This window comes from Rosa chinensis, chromosome 2 (genome assembly GCF_002994745.2).
Source record: "Rosa chinensis cultivar Old Blush chromosome 2, RchiOBHm-V2, whole genome shotgun sequence".
Classification (NCBI taxonomy): Eukaryota; Viridiplantae; Streptophyta; class Magnoliopsida; order Rosales; family Rosaceae; genus Rosa; species Rosa chinensis.
This window is the reverse complement of record NC_037089.1, coordinates 81,640,550-81,660,775: the sequence shown is the minus strand read 5'-3', so window position 1 is coordinate 81,660,775 and position 20,226 is coordinate 81,640,550. Positions and strand designations below refer to the sequence as shown.

At 37.1% G+C, this 20,226-nt stretch overlaps 1 long non-coding RNA gene across 1 annotated transcript; it reads left to right on the top strand.

The window, feature by feature from the left end:
• The first annotated feature begins 16,950 nt into the window (after nucleotides 1-16,950).
• On the top strand, nucleotides 16,951-19,462 carry LOC121051800. The gene is made up of 3 exons (XR_005807034.1): nucleotides 16,951-17,484; nucleotides 18,158-18,233; nucleotides 19,247-19,462. It is a non-coding gene; the product is annotated as an uncharacterized LOC121051800 (long non-coding RNA).
• Nucleotides 19,463-20,226: the final 764 nt, after the last annotated feature.

Genomic DNA, 20,226 nt, shown 5'->3' with positions numbered 1-20,226 from the left:
ACAAAGGAGAGCAAATATTGATCCTCTCAAACTACAAGCGTCATGTGAAATAAGTTCAGTAATCCATCCTCCGGACTTAAGTCTAAATTTTAATTCTTGAACTTCGTATCCGAAAGTTGTTGAAAGTTAGCCTTGTGTCAGTTTAGTTGAATTCCTATTCTTTGAAGTCTGTATCTTTCGAGTGCACATTTCTATCAAGTTCTGGACGAATGAAATAAATCTTCGTAACACAAAGTTTTGCACCTCAAAAATATTTGTAAGCTTTCGCTGTGTGTTTACGAAAAACTTTTCAAACGATATGCCTAGTGGTTCTCTAGAATGTAAATCGAGCTTTCGGTTTATGTTTTAGAGACTCGCGACATTGTGACATGCTTATTCTGATGAGGTGTAGCTTGGGACATTACATGTCGGTCTCAATTCCTTGTCAGGAATCGATTCCTAAATACTCATGAATTTGATAATGAAGGGGGGAGATGGGTTTAGGAATCAAAGCCTCCGGAATCAAGTTTTTCTACCCAATACCCTCACGTAATTTCAATAACTCCAAATTACCCAATCCTATATTGCTGTCTTTTTCTTTTTCTTTTTCTTTTTGTAGGAGTATTTTAGTAATCGAAGTAGTTTAATTCTGATTCACAAACATAGATAAACAACATCAATCGTAATCAGTTCCATTCTTATTCAGTTATTTTGATTCCACATAGTAAGTAAACAGCATAATGGAAATGAAATATTTCCATACCGATTCCTTTCTTCTCCCATTCCAGTTGTCTCCGATTCATAATTTTTTTATATTCCAAGTAAGTAAACGTGTCATAAAATTCTTAATCATTGTGCAAATTTATGCCTCTATTTGAATATAATGGTTTAAAGTTTAAACAATGATTCAAACTCTTCAACAACAAAGCTATATTTGTTATAAGAGACTACAAAATGTTGGTTAAACAACATAGCCAAAACTTCTATTCTTCGATTCGTTGTGTATGGTGAATAACATGGTGCAAGACATATAAGGTTGGAAAGAGGGTTTGAAGACGAAGAGAATGAGACAAATTTCATGGTCGGAGGTGGCGGGACAAGACGAGACGACGGCGACACAACAAAGTTTCGATGTCGGAAAAAAAAAAGGGTTTGGAACTGATTTTTCGAGTTTCTAAAATTACAAAAATGCCTGTAATTTAAATCTTTTATAACTTCTTCATTACGACTCCGATTTTAGCGTGTCACATATTTACGGACTCGGTTTAACATCCTTTATAACTTTTGTGAATAAAGTTTCTTCAAAAAGTGAACAAAAAAAAATCAAATTTTAATTTATTGCCCCTAATAAACTTTTATTGTCTCCCAATAAAATATTTTGAATTGATGTAATCTCCTCATCTTCTTCCTCAATCATAGTTTTATTTTTCTAGTTTTAAGGAGATACGTCCATCTTCCCCCAATAAACTTTTAGGGTGAGGTTATTTACACCCTACTAGATGCTTTGTTCACCCTACAATTAAATTTTTACATACAATCAAACATGAGTCACATGAAGTAGAACAAAATAATACTAACCAACAATTCTTTTCACTTGTCGCTATAACTTGAAAATTTCGTCTAATTATTTGTTTGGTCGGCTATAGCAATGAAGAAGCTAAGAGCATCTTTAGCAATGTTAGCCATTTTTGAGTCAAATTTTAGCTAAAGTAGCTAAAATGTTATTTAGCTAGCCACTTTAGAATTACATCTGCATCAATGCTCTCTATTTTAGTTAGTTTTGAATTTATATTATTTTCTAAATGAAGATTAAATAGTTTAAATGTATTTATAAATTACATAGAATAACTTAAAGGGAATGTTTTAAATTATAGAGAGCTTCATCCCGCTCTCTATATTTAGGAGCGAAATAGCTAAAAGTTATAATAGAGATCCACTTAGGAGTGTGGTGCAGCTGCTAAAATAGATAAAAAGCTAAACATGCTCTCCAAAATAGCTAAGGAGCTAAAATAGAGAGTTTGCTAAAGATGCTCTAAGATGATAATAATTTTTTTTTTTTTTGGCATAGATAGCTGATATGATAATTCATAATTAAGATGTTTGTTGGGTAAAGTTTTAATTAAAATTAATTTCTCATTTTCATTGTTTTCTGTTAATAATTGTTGTTAAGGACAATTTTGGGATTTTAAAGAAAAAAATTTGGTTATAGGGTGAACAAAGTATTTAGTAGGGTGGAAATAGATGCACCCAACTTTTATTTCACCCCAGTAGAATGTTTTAATTGATGTAATCTCCTCATTTTCTTCCTCAAATAAATCTAATTTTAGGGAGATTAGTCCCTCTTCCTCCAAATAAACTTTTATTGCCCCTTAATAAGACCCTATAAAATTTTATTGCCTCCTAATAAAATGTTTTGAGTTAATATAATCTCCTCATCTTCTTACTCAATCAAAGTTTTATTTGTCCAATTTTAGGGAAATTAGTCCCCCTTCCTAATGCCCAAAATTTATTGGTTCTATTGCCCCCAATAAAAGGTTTTGAATTGATGTAATCTTCTTATTTTCTTTCTCAATCAAAGTTTTATTTGTCTAATTTTAGGGAGATTAGTTTTCCATACCTCCAATAATTTTTTATTATCCCCCAATAAAATTAACTTTTATTGGGGGCAATAAAACTTTATTTGGTTTTATTGGGGGGCAATAAAAATCTCCGGTGACCTATGAGATCTCCGACGACCTCTTTTGGGACCTCCTAAAAGATTTTCAGAGAAATTCGGTCGCCGCGACCGGTGACCAAAGTCTGGTGAAATCTCCTATGGCTTCTCTCTCTTCCATTTTCTCTCTCTATGTGATAAAGGGGCGAGGGCAAAATAGTCTAAAAAATAAATAAAAAAACAAAACAAACAAACTTAATTGAGTATTAGGGAACAACTTTTATTATAGTTCTTTCTTTCAGGTCAAGAAGAAGCAATCAAATTCTCTTGCTTGGAAAGACATCCTGGACAGAAGTCATCTCCATCTTAAAGGTATGAGATGGATTGTTGGGAATGGTTAATCCATCAAATTCTGGACCTTCAATTGAGTGGTTGACCGCCCTCTTTTTGATATTATCGCTGATCATCTTAAAGATAGAATTGATCTGAATGAAACAGTAGTTGATTATATTGATAATGGGGTTTGGAATGAACCTAAACTTGCAAATGTTTTGGATAATAATATTGTTGATCGTATTACTGGTATTCCTATTTCCTATACTCATCAAGAGGATGAATTTGTTTTGGGGCCTTCATCTACTGGCCAATTCACGATAAAGTCTGCAGCTTGGCTGGACAGCATGGAAAAACACAACAATATTAATCTTTTACAGAAGCTCTGGAAACTGAATATTCCTCTGAAGGTTAAAATTTTTAGATGGCTTCTACTAAGAGGGAGGCTGAAAACAAGAGACATACTTTGCAAGTTTGGCTATATTGATGATAATTTCTGTCCTTTATGCGATAACAATAATGAAACCGCTAACTATTTGTTTGGTTCTTGTGAGTTTACTAGTGAAAGTATGGAGATTAGCTCAGGTCCAAACTCCAATTAACTGGGACGAGGACCACTTGAAGGTTTTCCAGGAAATGTTTGTTAACCAACCTTATGATAATGAAAACTTTGCGAAGATGATAATAATCTGTTGGCAAGTGTGGAAAGCCATAAATGAAACTTTCTTTAGAGGAGCTGTTAGTTTCCCTAATGCAGTTGTAGCAGCCTCGGTTGCCATACTAAATGATATTAAAGGAATGGATCATCCAAATAGGGGGGTTGCCTCACAAAACATTCCATCCAAAATTCTTTGGCAACCTCCTCCTAGAAGTTTTGTCAAGATTAATTGTGATGGCTCTGGACAAAGCAACTATTCAGCAAGGGGTTTTATTATTAGAGATAGACTGGGAAACCACTTTTTGTTGCTGTTAAAGGTTTTGGGAGCACCACAGTTCCTGTGGCAGAAGTGACAGCACTATGCAACAACCTTGTTAGTACACAACAACAAGGTTTCATGAACCTCTAAGTTGAAGGAGACTCAAACTGGTCATTGATGCAGTGAGAGGGATTATTAAACCACCATGCAGGATATTGAAGAACATCAAAGACATCCAACAACTAGCTACTACTTTGACCTTTATCTCTTTTAAACATGTTTATAAAGAACCAAACTTTGTTGCCGATGCAATTGTAGCGTAGGATACGGTTCATTTGAGGGTTTGTCGTGGACTAATGTTGTTCCGAGAAATGCTTCAGCTGCTCTTATTTTCGATGTTGTAGACACTGGTTGCCATAGAGGCTTCCATATCTAATGGTAGTCTTTTCGCATAAAAAAAAATAAAAAAAATAAATAAAACAATGAACTTATAAGAGATACTGTGGGTAAGTGGAAAAGGAAAAATTAATAAATGAGTGGTGTAAGAGTAAAAAAAAATCTCTAAAATTAGTATAAAGGGACAACCCCTTTTTTTAAAATTAAACCCAGCAAAACCCAAATACCCATCACAAACTTCTTTGTTTCCTTTCTTGATTAAACCGAGCAAAAAAGCTTGAAATTAAACCTTCGAAGCCGGGGATTCCAATGGAGGCCAGTAACGAAGAGAAGAAGCCCACAAAGCCTCCATCCGTTCTGGGTAAAGATGACAGCAAACCTGTGCTTCAAGACCCAATTCTGACGTCGGACCCAATTGAGACAGAGGAAGGCGTGCTGAGATTGCCTCCATCTTCCCTACTCCCTGACTATCAAGAAACGCTTAACACCAACTCTTCTTTTACTAGTTGAATGTTCAATACCTTCAATGAGATTATATGGTTCAAGATTTTTCATGTCTACTTCAATGTAATTTGTATTTGGGGTTTCTCTGAAATCTAATTTGTATTTGGAGATTGTTTTCTTTTAATACATGGGATTAAGCTTTCACTTATACTCTTATATGATATGGAGACGAACCACGACGATTTGGAGGCCCATTGGTCTCTTACTTTTTTTTTTCCATAAAGCAGATTGTTATGGAGGCTAATCTGGTTTTGGCATGTTAATTATTACTAGTTAATTAGGAGGGATCAAATATTGAAGGTTGGAGAAATATGATAGTTTGTAAGGGATGAAGATTGCTGGGTACAATTATATGGGGTTTTGTTTTTATTTTTTTTTTCTCTCTCTCTCTCTCGATGAGTATGCAAATTGATCTCAAGAAGTAAATTGAAGCAACAGTAAATCACAAGATGTGATTGATACATTCTGAAAAGGGAGAAATATCACTTTGGTCATCGAACTATGGCTCGCTCGACACTTTGGTCATCCAACTTTTAAAAACTTCATTTTGGTCATCGAACTATATCACCGTATATCACTTTGGTCATTCCGTCAATTTCCTCCGTTTTCTCTGTTAATTCCAGGGGTATTTTTGGAGATGAAATGTTTTACCCACCATTTTTATAACTTAATCCAATTTTCCCCGCCTAAACATAAAACTTCATCCAATTTTGCCAACTTTTCCCTCCTTTTATTCATGCATTCATCATCATCAGTAATCAAAGCATACAACAAAGAAAAATAATCGAGTCAGAGAATGATTCGAAGTAAGGGAATATAAGAGGAAGAAAAATATTGATTTAATAAATCAAGGAATTATAAAAGGAGGGAAAAGTTGGCAAAATTAGATGAAGTTTTATGTTTAGGCGGAAAAAGTTGGATTAAGTTATAAAAATGGTGAGTAAAACTTTAAATCTCCAAAATACCCTTGGAGTTAACAGAAAAAACAAACGGAATGACCAAAGTGATATGCGATGATATAGTTCGATGACCAAAATGAAGTTTTTAAAAGTTGGATGACCAAAGTGTCGAGCGAGCCATAGTTCGATGACTAAAGTGATATTTCTGCCTTCTGAAAAAAAGAATGCTATATAAATTGGAAATAAAGTAGACATAGGGCTTACATTTACTTTGAGATTATCATTGAAACTGCTAAGTTCGTTGATTAATGCTTGCTCTTTTCCATCTTTGGGGTCTTTGCTCTTAAGGAAACCAATAAATGCAGTGAAGAGGAATCAAAGTTACATCTCGTAGTGCTTTGTATACAATTAAGAATTAGAGTCTAGTGCAACCTCACTGAACTATAGTGTTGTGCCATATATCTCCACAGACTGTTTTTGTCGTTTTAGGATGGAACTACAGTCACAAAAACATTAGGGCCTGTCCGGTAATGTTTTTAAAAATGATTTTTCAAAAATCCATTTTTAAAATGAAAACGAGAAAGCAAGATTTGAATTTTTGAAATCCGAAAATGTGTCCGGTAGTTTATTCCGAAAATAATTTTCAAAAATGAGAACAGCAAAAACGCGTCCGGTACTACTGTATGAAAATACAAAAAACAATGAAAATGTATACATATATCTCCGTGTTTTCTAAAATATGAGAATGAAAAGGTGAAAACTTCTATTTGTCGTTTTCCTGTTTTATGAGTAAAATAAAAAATCATTTTCAATTTTTATTTTATGTATTTTTGAAAACAGACCAACGAACGCATTTTCAAGCCATTTTCATTTTATAACATGAAAAAGATGACTTGAAAACGTTAACCGAACGCCACCTAAAGGATCCCATCCTAGTGCTGTAAAAAGTTGAGGTGCGTAGGGGATTCCATTTTTTCTGTTTGGTGTGATATTTAGATTTCAATATGGTTTTATATTTCTTGCTAATCTGAAGTTCACAGTACTGTGATATCCTTATGAGAAATTTATGAGAAAACATAATGAATTCCTTAAAATATCTATTTTGATTTCAGTTTCTTGACAATTTGTATTCTGATCAATATAACTGATTTACCTTTGTAGGCTTAATGATGAGGGCTATTAAGTGGATGATTACAAGTCTGCTGTTTCGCAAATAAGTCGTTTATGGAAGACAGGTATTCTGATTCCAGATGCTATTTTTACTGTACTCTTTCAAGTAATATGCAGTTACTGATTCTTTCCTTTCTCCTTCTTGAAGTATTCACGAAGCCAACGCTGCGCATTCTAATTGTCAGCGATGATATGAGCCTCAGTGAATTAATGATCGAAGCCCTGGGTGAATATGAAGTAAGGGACCAGCAAGATGCTGATTTTGTGTTGCTGCATCAATTGACAAACTTTTCAGACATTGTGACAGCTCTGAAAAACCAGTTCGATATAGGTTCACCTGCTGATGTCCTACTTCTTGACTTGGATACTTTGTACAAGGAATTGGATGAGATGGAGAAGATAAGGAAGAGTCAAGATGAGGAAAAGATGGTCTGGAGTATTGCAGCACCTGAATCAGCTGCTGTAGATGCCATAAGCAATCTAAATAAATGGCTCTTTGTTCTTATCTCAATCACTCCTTTTTATCTTTCAGTTTTATGCTGCATTTGAATATTTGTACTCCGACTGTGTGAAAAACCGAGAGAGTGTGAAAAGCAGGGAGGACAGGGAAGTAGCGGATAAATACATGTCTATTTCTCATTTCATTGTTGGTATTTTGAGCTATGAGATATTAGATACAGACAAAGTCAACAAGAAATTCAGAGAGGAGAAGTTCAAGATGTGAATATTTGGAGAAACCTCTATTGTTCAAAAGAGTTTAAATTTTGAGAAGATGTTGAAGATTTTATACGAAGCAATTTCTACTTGGAAGCAAGCTATTGGAATCATCCATGGAGAACTTGAGAGATATTTGCAGAAGCATGGGGATGGAATCAGCGGTACAGAGACATTCAAATGGATTGAACAGGAAGTGTTTGAAGTACATAATTTTCATAGAACTTTTCTTTCCAGTGATCCTAAAAAGAATTTGTAGCTTGATATAGCTAGTTTAACTTTGTGTTTCACTGGTGATGATTGATTACATGCATTTATATGCATGTAATTGTATCTAAAACACTAGAAATAAGCTAATCCTTGAGCCAATTATAATGTAATTAATCCAATTTTATTTATTGTGTAGGAAATAAGTGGAATCGCGGGAATGAGATTAAAAAGGGCGAAATTGGAGTAAAATAGAGTTTTCGACAAAAGAACGAAATAATAGAGCATCGGTCAACCATGGTCAATCAAATATGGAAGGAAAGAGAACTTAGTTTATTAATCAAGTGGCTTAATTGGTTTAATTGCCAAAATTCATTAACCTAACTATTGGTTAATTAATAAAAGCATGCACGGGCAGTGTTGTTTAATTGGTTAGAAACCAATCCAGATTGTACATGTGGCAGCCCATGGTTTAATTAACCATGATTCTCACCAAGATGCCCTCAAGCACGGCAAGATATCTGTTTCCTCCTTCCTCTCCTTTCATGTATGACACGTGGCACATATCATTCTCTTCCTGCAACTACACATCTCGGCCACCCTTAATTCCATATAAAAATAGGGTCTTTCTAAATGTACCCAGCAAATATCTAAATAGACCCAGCATTTATAGAATTATCCTGAACTTTCCAACTATACCCTTATGTTAAAAAGACTTCTAAACACACCCAGCATCGATCTGGCTTTTTGCTTCCACTCCTACCCCGTTTGCAATCTTCAACATTAGCGATATGAAATATGAAATATGAAATCTGAGGGATATGAGGAGCAAACCCATGCTTGGTAGCAAGGCTGCAGCGGAACCAATCAACTTTATTGGCTTATGCATGCAAATGATGCAATCATACCCCACAGGTCTGTGATTCATGTTTTCAGTTATTTAATAGTTCCAATCATATATTTTAGTTAATTGGATAATATTTGCAACTAGTTCAGAAGAAAGGATAAGCAAGAATGTATACATATTGGAGGGATTCAAACAATAGTTAATCAGCAAACCCACTGTTCGAGAAGCGGCCAAAGAAATTTGGTATCGGAGGGGAGTTACTTCCCAAGAGGGATTTGACCCAATTCATTAAATTCCAAGGCTGTTCAGATTAAGAGGAAGAAAATGATCCTCAAGCAGAGGTTGAAGTTTCCTCCAGCTTTGAATCAGTTCACCAAGACCCTTGACAAAAACCTCGCTACAAGCCTGTTCCAGATGCTTTTGAAGTACAGGCCTGAGGACAAAGTAGAGAAGAGTGTCTTTTGAAAAGTCCCTTATTTTCCTTCATAGGGGACTGTCGTACGATAAGGTCGAGTGGTCGACTGCGAAATTTGATGTGGAGTTAGAGAATGCTGGGTGCTGGGTGCGTTGAAATATAGGGGTAGACTTGGAAATTTATGGATAAAAAGTGAATGCAGGGTGTGTTTAGATTTTTGCTGGGTCTATTTAGAAAGACTCTAAAAATATACCCCATCCTCTCTTCAAAAGGAGACCACAACCCCACCTCATTCCATATACATTCTTCTTCCCCTTCTGCCGCACACCACCATCAAGACCACAGGTCACCCCATCACCCTTCTCTCTCTTTCCTCCACACCATTTTCCTTCTCACCAATTTCTTCTCCTTACCAAGATCCATTCTTCACCTCACCAATATCCATTTTCCTTCTCACCAAGATTCACCTCACCAAAATTCCATCAAATCCTCATCAATTTCTCAAAGGGATTTCAAGGAGCTTCAAGGGATCTCATCTACATCAAGACTTGAGATTGGGTATAGTGGGAAGCCATAAATCAAGGCTTGTCATAATTGCTCCATAGCAATTTGTGACTTGTTCTTGTTACTTTTCACTCTTCTTCACCTTTACCTCTTTAATTAATTGATGAATATTGTTGTTGATTTGTGGATGGGTTGTGAGTAGTCTATTTAGGAAGCTAGGGTTTGAGCCCTAGCATGGATTTAATGTAATAAATATGTTTTGATTTAATAGTTTTCAATTTCGTGTTTGGTATATGTTGTATTCTATAATATTTGGCTTAGATGCATACTTAGGAGCTTGATTAACTCTTGAACGTGCAGATGAGAATGTCTAGAAAAATTAGGGGACCTAATCACTTCTCTAATTTATGGCTAGGACACTTGTTTTAGAACATGGTTAGTTACAATACCAATTTCGATTGCCGTATTGGCTAGCTTGGGAACCTTGATTCTAGGACTCTTCGCCTTTTGGTGCAACTAGAGGTCCTAACAAGGCTCTAGATTGTCCCAATTGAGTTTCTATGAACCTTGATCCGGAGTAGGAATATCCTTTAAGGAATCTATTGATCCATGAGCCTTGAAAAGCCTTGGGTACGGTTCTTGATGCCACTATGAATTGAACGACCATTGTCAGAATATATTTGTGCATTAAATTTGGCTAGGAGGATACCCTAGTGACCTAATTTCCAATTCTTGATAAGTTTCTATTAACTTTATTCTTAGTTACAATTTTAATTTTCAATTGTCAATTATATTTTTCAAAATTAAAAATCAAATTTCACAAACCACTTTCATTGTTCATACCATTTGGTTGTGAGTTTCCGCATTCACTTGTGGATCTCTTGACCAATTTTAGGCTTGGTTGTTCCGAGTCGGGCATGTAAATAGCTTGGTGCTATTTTTTTAGGTTTTGTTTGTTAAATTGTTGGTGACTTAGTAATCGGCATAACCAAGGATTGAAGTTAGCTTTTCAATCCCCGTGGTACGATAATTTCGGATTCAAATATTTCCCACTTCTTTGATGACCGTGCCCTCATTGTGCGTAAGTTGCATTCCAGCACTAAATCAATGATACAATTAAGACTTGGCTGATTCATCTTTCTATTCAATATTCAATGATGGAAACCAACTCAGTTACCTTGTTCATTATTTGTTTCCATTCTTTTAATATTGATAAGATCTTTCCATTTTATTGGTTTAGGTTTTGTGGACCTTTGATTTACTTGTGCTTGCATTTCATGGGTTTTGATTGATTTTCTAGGGTTCATTTGAATTTTGGGTTTTCATTTTGCTTTGGTGTGTGAAGATTGCATCTTGGATTTGCTTTTGGAAGAGATTGTTTTTGCTTTTCTTTGTTTTGCTTATTTGGATGGTTGAATATGGGTCATTAATTGTTGTAGCATATTCATATGGAGGCATGGCATTTAGATTTAATCATTCGGAGTTTCTTGGTTGTAAAACCATATATTCATGCTCACAAACATACGCAAATTAACTCGACAACAATCACAACAAGACCAAAACTTACCTTCAGCAATCACAGGCATGGATTCCATCTTCTACAGCTGCAAAACTCGATCACTAGAATATAGCATTCTGTTGCTTACCAACTTGCTTTTCAACGGACAGAACTAATGCAATTAACGTGGTAGCAACACGGACCAATTCATCTGTATATATAGGAGACTTAAACCTCAAGAAACTTCCAATTAAAGAAATCCATATCGGTTTAGGTTTCCTAGTTAGATTCTTAATGCATCACATCATTGTAGTCATTCTTGCAGACCAAGAATTGGATTACTTACCTTAATGAATTGATACAATCTTTCATTAAGTTACAATATTGATTTTCAGTTTTTTTTTTATTAAAAAAAAACCCTTAGCCCACCCCACCCTTACATATGTCAATGAGAATCGAACCCATGACCTTTAAAATGTTGGAATTATAATTTACCAACATGTCACAGCTCACCGACCTGTTTGTATCCATGTTAAACTAGGATTGATATTAAGCTAATCATCATATACATTATGATAATTTGTGACAAGGCCACATTTGATTCTTACATTGGCATCATCTATATATATGATTGAAGAATATTCAAACATGTTTCTTTTTTTTGTTTTTGCTACTGATTATTCCAGCGAGCAGCTTCCTCCTCTAGTGTTTAACTTCATTTGGAAATTTTACTATTTCAAATAGGGTATGCTTGCCACTTCTGAACTTTTCATTTCCAGTTTGTGGTGGAATTTAGTTCAGCTTCTATGTTGCGAATAACTGAGCTTCTATGTTGTCTTGACAAATGGATTTCCATCCAGATTTTTGGCAGTTTGGGGTTTAGGTTATGTGCTAAACTTTTCTTATATACATTTCTCTACTCAGGTTGTTTACACTTATCTCTCCTATTTGATGGTAGAGCAGATCTGAAAATCTGAGCTTTAATATTGATAGCTCTTCACGCTAGTCTATTTTTCTATTTTTTCCCACTTAGTTTTAACTAGTAAATATATGGTTTTATCTCTGCCTTCTCCTAATACACTTCGGGCTAGTTTAGGATTGTTGTAACTTAAAAAAAAAAAACTGCTGATGGTGCTGTGTTGTGAGAATAATCAGCTGTGAATTAAAACAGTTTCGTGTTTGGTAAATAATATGCCTTCTCCTAATACACTTTGGGCTAGTTTGAGATTATTTTGACTTTTAAAAAAAAAAACTGCTGCTGCTGTGTTGTGAGAATAATCAGCTGTGAATTAAAACAATTTCGTGTTTGGTAAATAATATTTTTAAAAGTGTTGTCAATACATAAAACAACTGCAGAGTGTGTTTTGATCCACAGCAGCTTCTAGGCTGCTTCTAAAAATTGCTGCCAGTGACCTATAACTTTCAATTCTATTTATTTATTTATTTACCAAACACAATAAAATCTAAAATCTTGAACAAAAGCTGATTTTTTTAAAAGCGAAGCAATCCCAAACAAGACCTTCCAATACTCGACATATCTTGTGCAATTTTACACTCCATAGTGGCTTAGATCTTTGACATGGCTACACGGATTCTAAAAAAGCCACTATAGTATTTGCTTATTGAGTCCTCCATGTGGCTGCAATTCTTCTTCTCAATTAAAAAAAAAAAAAGTGGCTGCAATTCTTCTGTTCTATTTTATTTTTTCGCTAGTCCAGAAATCATATGAAAAGTATATAGTTCAAAAAATCTTGGGGAAAACTGTCTAACCATGACCTCTTCACAAGATATTGGTTTAGTTTTTTTACATTATAGATAAGCATTGGTACTACTTGGAACTTATATACTTTCCTAAGGATCTCATTTACCCTATTGTCTCAGCATTGCCCGAAAATGATTTGGAATGAAGGCAACACTAATTCAAAAAGTTGAAAATAAAAAATGTTGTAACTTGCTTCATTCAATTCAGTATCAGCAGTTAATAGTTTGGGTTCAACCTGTTTCTTTATGTTTCGGTGATGTAATGAAAGGGTGAATGGAAAAAATAAGAACAGAATAAGTCAGGTATCCCCAACAAAAAGACCTAAAGAAACCAAACACAAAACAATCCAGCAGAACCGCCCGAGTCTATTGCTAAAATAATTACAGTGCCAACCAATCCAGCACAACTGCCACAGATGTTGGACAGCCGAATGCTTGACCTGATGTTATAAAGACTTCACCATCCTTGACTGCAGGCAATGACACTGTGCTAACATCACAGACGCCTCTAAAAGGGTTAAACAATACAAAGAACAAACATTACAGTAATATGATACACACATGGGATCTACGTACCACATCATGTGATACATCCATTGGGCATATGCCATAAACAACAACCAATATCTACGGATATGGTACAAATTACAACCATTATAGGATTACAACTTGAGCATCAGTCATTACTTCCTTCAGCCTTTTTCGGACAACTACACTACCTCTTTGTTTCCACTAGAAGTACTGCAAATCCACCACATCCACACTGTCCTCTATGTGCAGGAAAATTTTCTCTTCATTGTCATCCTTGCCCTCATTCTCATACCCCTCCCTGTAATAACAACAGCTGATTTCGATCCAGCTTCCACCACCGTTGTAATATTTTCCATACCTCGAGGTTTGTTGCAATTTTAAGAATGCTAATTGCCAATTCTATCTCGATCCACTTACCCTGGAACCCCTGCATCTTAACTCTTCTCAAATGGTCATGTGAAAATCCAGAAAGATTCCTTACATCTCCTTGATAGCTTGTTGCTCGTACCTACAATATAAAAGAGTTCTAGTATATAGTTATATATATATATATATATATATATTAGAGTAATAGTCAACCATTTTATTAATAAGAAACATAAGAAAAATTACAACTTATAGATGTAGAACCTGCATCAAAATATATAATAACAAGAGAAGTACTAGAAGCAACAAAGCATCGGAAATAAAAAACCTAGCAAAGATACGAAGGGATGCAATTAAGCATTTGATGAGGCACCAGACAGAGTCCAGGCTATGTAAAACGGTACCAATAGTATGGTCGACCATACTTCCACGCAAAGATATATGTCGAATAGAGGGTAACCTTCTATCAAGGTAACCGCCGATAGTGTGACCGACCTTGCCTACTCCACGCAAAATAAAGCGCTAAATAGGGAGCAATTTTCTACCTAAGTAATCAAAGAAGCAATTCCAACATGCAGATAAGTTTAGGGCCCAAAAACAGTCTCCCGGATCCCAAATGCGAACCCTAACAACTTCGGACTCATTCTCCAACTGCCCGGCCCCAAGAAGGAAGGCCCAACCCAAATTCCACTGGAGCAACCCAACAGAATAGAGGCCCAGGCCCACCAGGGTACTTTGGGCACCCAAAGCCTCTCTGGGCACCAAGCTTGATCGCGGCTCTGACAGTTGCTCCACCACCCATCGTCGGAGAAGGCACCACCCGGTCTCACCACTTACCTGAGATGTCCAAGGACGGCCGACTCTCTAGGTCGTCCTGATCCGAGAAGGTAACGTTGCCATTGCTTCTCCCAATTGAACAGAGACATGACGACCCCGATCAAGGAATGGGAACCAGAGATCTCCACCACCAGGGTTACTCAGCAACGCCGCCACATCTTGACTCCATAATAGCCCACGCCGACCCGGATCCCAGATCCGGCCCCAGAGCCAGACTATATCTCCGGCAGCCCTCCTGTTAGCATTAAAGCCACCCTCAAGTGCAAGAGGTACAAGTTATAGAATAGGGGATTAAGTAAGGATGTCGAACCCACGAAGATTGGTAAATCCTTTCCTAGCTAGGGAAAACCTAAGGAAAAACTAGAAGAATATGCAAATGTACAATCACAAACAAAGGCTCACAAGTGAACCAAAGTTCATGGTGAGTATGTGCAAGATGGTGTGTAGAGATTTGATTTCGATTTTGAAATTGGTTTCTATTCAAATTGAAACAATGAAAGCAAGTAATATAAACTAACCTAAACAAAACAAGTTGTTATCAAATGGATGAGAGTTAGGGCATCGGGTTTCACCTTTTGCCTCCCTTGCAAGCATTAAAGCAATTGAATATGAATGATGCAAAGCTAATTGTCCAACTACCCTCTTAGCATCCGGATAGGACTACTAAGGCTTAAACCCCTTTAATTTTATTAACTCTAACCGGATAAGTCTAGAGCTAACTATCTAGAGACAAATTCAATTACCGGATAGGTCTCAATCATTTGCCCCTAAATGCATAAAGCTTAGAGTTTAGGTAACCAAGCAAGCAAACCAATCCTATCTCTAGGTGATTTTAGCTCACTACCCTCACATGCACACATGGTGTGCTTTCATGCTCCCTTTTTGCCTAGAGGTAATCAATCTCTAGGAAAAACTTCATGTCATGGCAAACACATAACTCAAATTGATTAGGTCTAAGTAATGCATTCAACTATTGACTTAGCATGTGAGAATGACAACATGAATTTTCATCAATTTATAAACAAAAGCATCAATCCAAGCAAGTTTGGCTAGGGCTTTTAACCCTAGCCCCAACTAGTTCACTACTCACACATAGCTAGATACACAAGCTTCAACATTCTATTAAACATCAAATACATAAAGAGATAGAGAGTAAAGGGTGACTATTGATGATGCCGGAAGAGGTGGTGGAGATGGGTCTCCAAGAACATGATGTGGTGGTAGTCACCTCCTTCTCCTTGCTCCAAGCTCTTGATATCGGTAAGAATAGTGAAATTTGGGATCTCTAAGATGAGTTGTGGTGTTGAATGGTGGAGGAAATGAAGGTTGTAGTGGTGGAAATGGAGGTTTTAGAGGTGGAGATGGTGGTTTTAGTGGTGGAAATGGTGGTGTCTTCTCTAGAGATAAAAATGGATCTTGGATAGGATGAAGATGATTGAATGGAGTCAAGAATTCTGAATAATTGGTCTTTGGCCTCTTTTTGATCAGCTAGGTGTGTCATCTTTGGTCCCCAAGTGTGCAAGAGATGCTCTTACACCATTGTCCCCCAAATGGTCTCAAATTGGCAAGGTGATAAAAGGACAAGGTGTAAGGAGATATTTGAATTTCAAGTGATGAGAGATTCTCACCACCATGGTCCTCCTTTGCTGGAGAAAAGACCCTCCATGAGTGGAGGCTCGCCGGAAAAGTTTGCCGGAAAAGTCGCCGGAAAAATCGCCGGAAAAGTCGATTTGCAATTTTCTTCCAATCTCCGTGTCTTCTTCCCCTAGCTTCAAATCTCCACATTTCAAGCCTCAAATAGTCATTTTATTCTCAATGCAAGGTTTCCTACAAATAAAAGGAAATGGATTAAAAAAAGTAAAATAGCATGGAAGACAAATCAATTTTCATAATTATGGGGCACAATTGCGTAAGTAATTTGTGACTCAACACCTCCATACACCCAATCGCAGCCTCTTGCCTCACACCACCTCGCTCCTTGTCGCTGCCCACTGGTTCTTTAGCCTAGACAAACCAGGTTGAAGAACGGAACGCGCACAGCCACCGGTGAGATGTGCTTGCCATGGCCGCCGGATTGAATCACAGAAAAATCCTGAATGCTTTGGGCAATCTGAGATTGAGAATGTAATACCCGGTTGTTTTCTTTAATCAAGCACAAACATAATTATGGCATTGCTTTACTTTTTATGATTACACTACTTTCATGATTATGCTTAATTAGTGGGTTTACTAATTGAGTTGATTTCGATTATGATCGACCGACACTACTTTCATGATTATGCTTAATTAGTGGGTTTGCTAATTGAGTTGATTGCGATTATGATCGACCGACACTCGGTCGACAAGAGCAAAGGCTCTCTTCATATCTCTCTCTCTCTCTCTCTCTCTCTCTCTCTCTCTCTCTCTCTCTCTCTCTCTCTCTCTCTCTCTCGTCCGAAGCCACCAACACAGAGCAAACTTCTCCAGCCTTATTCTCCTTTCATCGTCCACCTCCAGACGTCGGACCACTCCCCTTGGCTTCGCCTCAGTCCGCTCTACCAGTTGGACGTCGTTGTTCCCTCCGACATAACCTCAAATTCTGGCAAACCAACTCGATCCGGTTACACCCGAAACCGAACCAACTCATTCTCCTCGTGTTTCCGGCCACCAATCCCCACCAAACTTCATCCTCAAGCTCGCCTCAACCCCCTGAAGCTTCCAGAAGTGTCCTTGCATGGCGACGCAGCGCGTGGTGGCGGCTGGAGGACAGAAACGATCCGAATCGAAAAACCGAGCTATCGATCCTGATATCTTGAGGTACAGACCACCATTTCTTGTGATTATTGAACTGGTGAGCGCGCCTTGAGTTTCTGAACAAATCCCAGAAAGGATCGAATCGAGTTGTTGACATTTTCACGTGGATCGGAGCACTCGCCGGATTCTGGAAAAATTCCGGCCACTGTGACTGATTTCGGTAATTCCCGACCTCTTCTTGATGTTTTCTGATAACATGCCTTTAGAACTTTTGGTTAAGCATGATGAGAGGAAGAAGAACAGCCCAGCCCCGACACCATTGGTGGTGGTCGGCGGCGGCTCTGCCACAAACTCCGGCGGCCTTTTCCGGCCACCCCCGGGGACCTTAAGGGCAGTTTCTGCCCATTGTTATGTTCTACATGTTAAGACGATCATTTTGATATATTATACGCAATTTTTGGATATCGTTTGATTAAGTTATAAATTTTTACGTTTCGATCGATTTCGAATCGTTTGATTTATGATCTGTGAAGATCTAACCGTTCGATGGACTTGTAGTTTTGATATGTTGATCGTATGATTGTCCCAGTGACTTTGTGTGGTCACGGGCGAAGATCCGACCGTTGGATCTTCGTATAATTGTGAAATAGTGGTTTGAAGGGCGATTCGTGAGAATCCGACCGTCAGATTTTCGTATAAATTTATGAAGATGATTGTAAGGACGATTCAGGAGGATCCGACCGTTGGATCTTTGTGATGATTTTTGGAGGATGATCCTAAGGGCGATCCGTGAGGATCCGACCGTTGGATCATCATTTAATTTCAATCCGACCGTTGGATTGTCGTTTGAGTATGTTTTGAGTTATTGGCTAAGTTAAGGTCATGTTGATTAGGTAATTGGCGGTCTTCCTAGGGTGAGCTGTTTCGGTGTGTTTTGTATTAAAGTGAAGACGCAGCGGGAATATCAAGGTGAGTAAACCTCACATGGTTCATATTACGAACCAAATGTCTTTAATTACCTTGTTTATATTGTGAGTAAAGTGAAAATGCGTATGGAAATACAATATATCATGTTATTGTTGATTTTATTGTGAGAAAGCATAAGTGAGTCGAGGTGTAACATTTGAGTCATATAGGATGACCTTTAAAATGTTTTGATCTACGGTTTGGTCACCAGTGGTGACAGAGGCAAGGTCTTCGTAAGCGTGAACCTTGGCCCAGGTGACACATTACGAATGATTCAGTTAGAGCTCTAGTCTGTCTGCCGTGGTATGACATGAAAGCAGCGAGTTGAATTACTCGTGATCATGAATACAGTATGACATGAAAGCAGCGAGTAGTAGAATTACTCGTGATCATGAATACACTTTTGAATTTGACGTATGACATGAAAGCAGCGAGTTGAATTACTCGTGATCATGAATACAGTATGACATGAAAGCAGCGAGCAGTAGAATTACTCGTGATCATGAATACACTTTTGAATTTGACGTATGACATGAAAGCAGCGAGTTGAATTACTCGTGATCATGAATACAGTATGACATGAAAGCAGCGAGTAGTAGAATTACTCGTGATCATGAATACACTTTTGAATTTGACGTATGACATGAAAGCAGCGAGTTGAATTACTCGTGATCATGAATACAGTATGACATGAAAGCAGCGAGTAGTAGAATTACTCGTGATCATGAATACACATTTGAAATTTGACGTATGACATGAAAGCAGCGAGTTGAATTACTCGTGATCATGAATACAGTATGACATGAAAGCAGCGAGTTGAATTACTCGTGATCATGAATACATAATTATTATTTAAAGTGTGTCGAGTGGTGAGTGTTGAGATTGTTGGTTGCTAATTGAGTTAAAGGAGTTGAAATTTAATTAATGAACAGTTCTTTCTTGTTTACTCATACGAGCTGTAAAGCTTACCGGGTTTGGTGTTGTTGCAATCCCGGTACACTATTCAAATTGTGTAGCGGGTAATCCTACAGGTCAGGAGAATCGGGAAGGTGATCAGGCTGCTTAGAGTGGTGGTATTTGAGCTACAGCATTATTGTGAGGTTGTTATGCTCATTTGAGCTTACATTTAAATTTGGAGAGAGTGTGCTGTAATATTAACCTCTTGAGGATTTGGTTTATGTATTATTGAGTGATGTGAGGTGTGTTTATTTCTGAGAAAAAAATTCAGAACGTTTATTTGATTAAGTTGTTTTAATTCATGTTTCGGATTTGAATTTATTATTCAAAATTCGGGGTGTGACAGAGAAACAAGGCCACAAGCCCTGCGCAGTATTCACGACACCAGGAACGAGTCGTCGTACTGCTCCGTTATCATGGAGGAAGGTGCTAGAGCCGGCCATCCAAGGAGGCGACCACTCTCACAGTCTCACCCTAGCAGAGCTCTAGGTCATTCTCGTTCTAGTATAGTTATATTGGTGAAGAGGGTCATGGTTATATTGGAGCTTCTACGAGTCCCACTGGGGATTAGATCCCAATACCCACTCATATCATCGTTAACATATTTCTATAGCAACAATATGTTTAACAAATAATTCTTGCTTTTGCTTAACAAATTCTTAGGTTCACCCCCTAAATGAGCAATTGCGTGTCTGACGGATGAATGACTAGAAGATGATTTTTTCTCATAAGACACGGAGTTATTCTTTATTTATGAGTTCGCTTTACAAAGCGAGCTCGAATTGACTTGTAATGAGTTTACATTGCTTAGATATGAGTTTTTTGTCTTTAAATGTGTGTTAGACTTTGACTTTTTGGGTGGTAATATAATACAATGAACCTTTATTTCAAAAAAGAAAAAGAAAAAGAAAACACGGATATGACTAGATGCATCTATTATGTAAGCACTATAATGCAATGAACCTTAAATGTATGTTAGGAGTTTTTTTATCTTTAAATGTATTTTAAATTCTTACTTTTTGAATGGTAATATAATGCA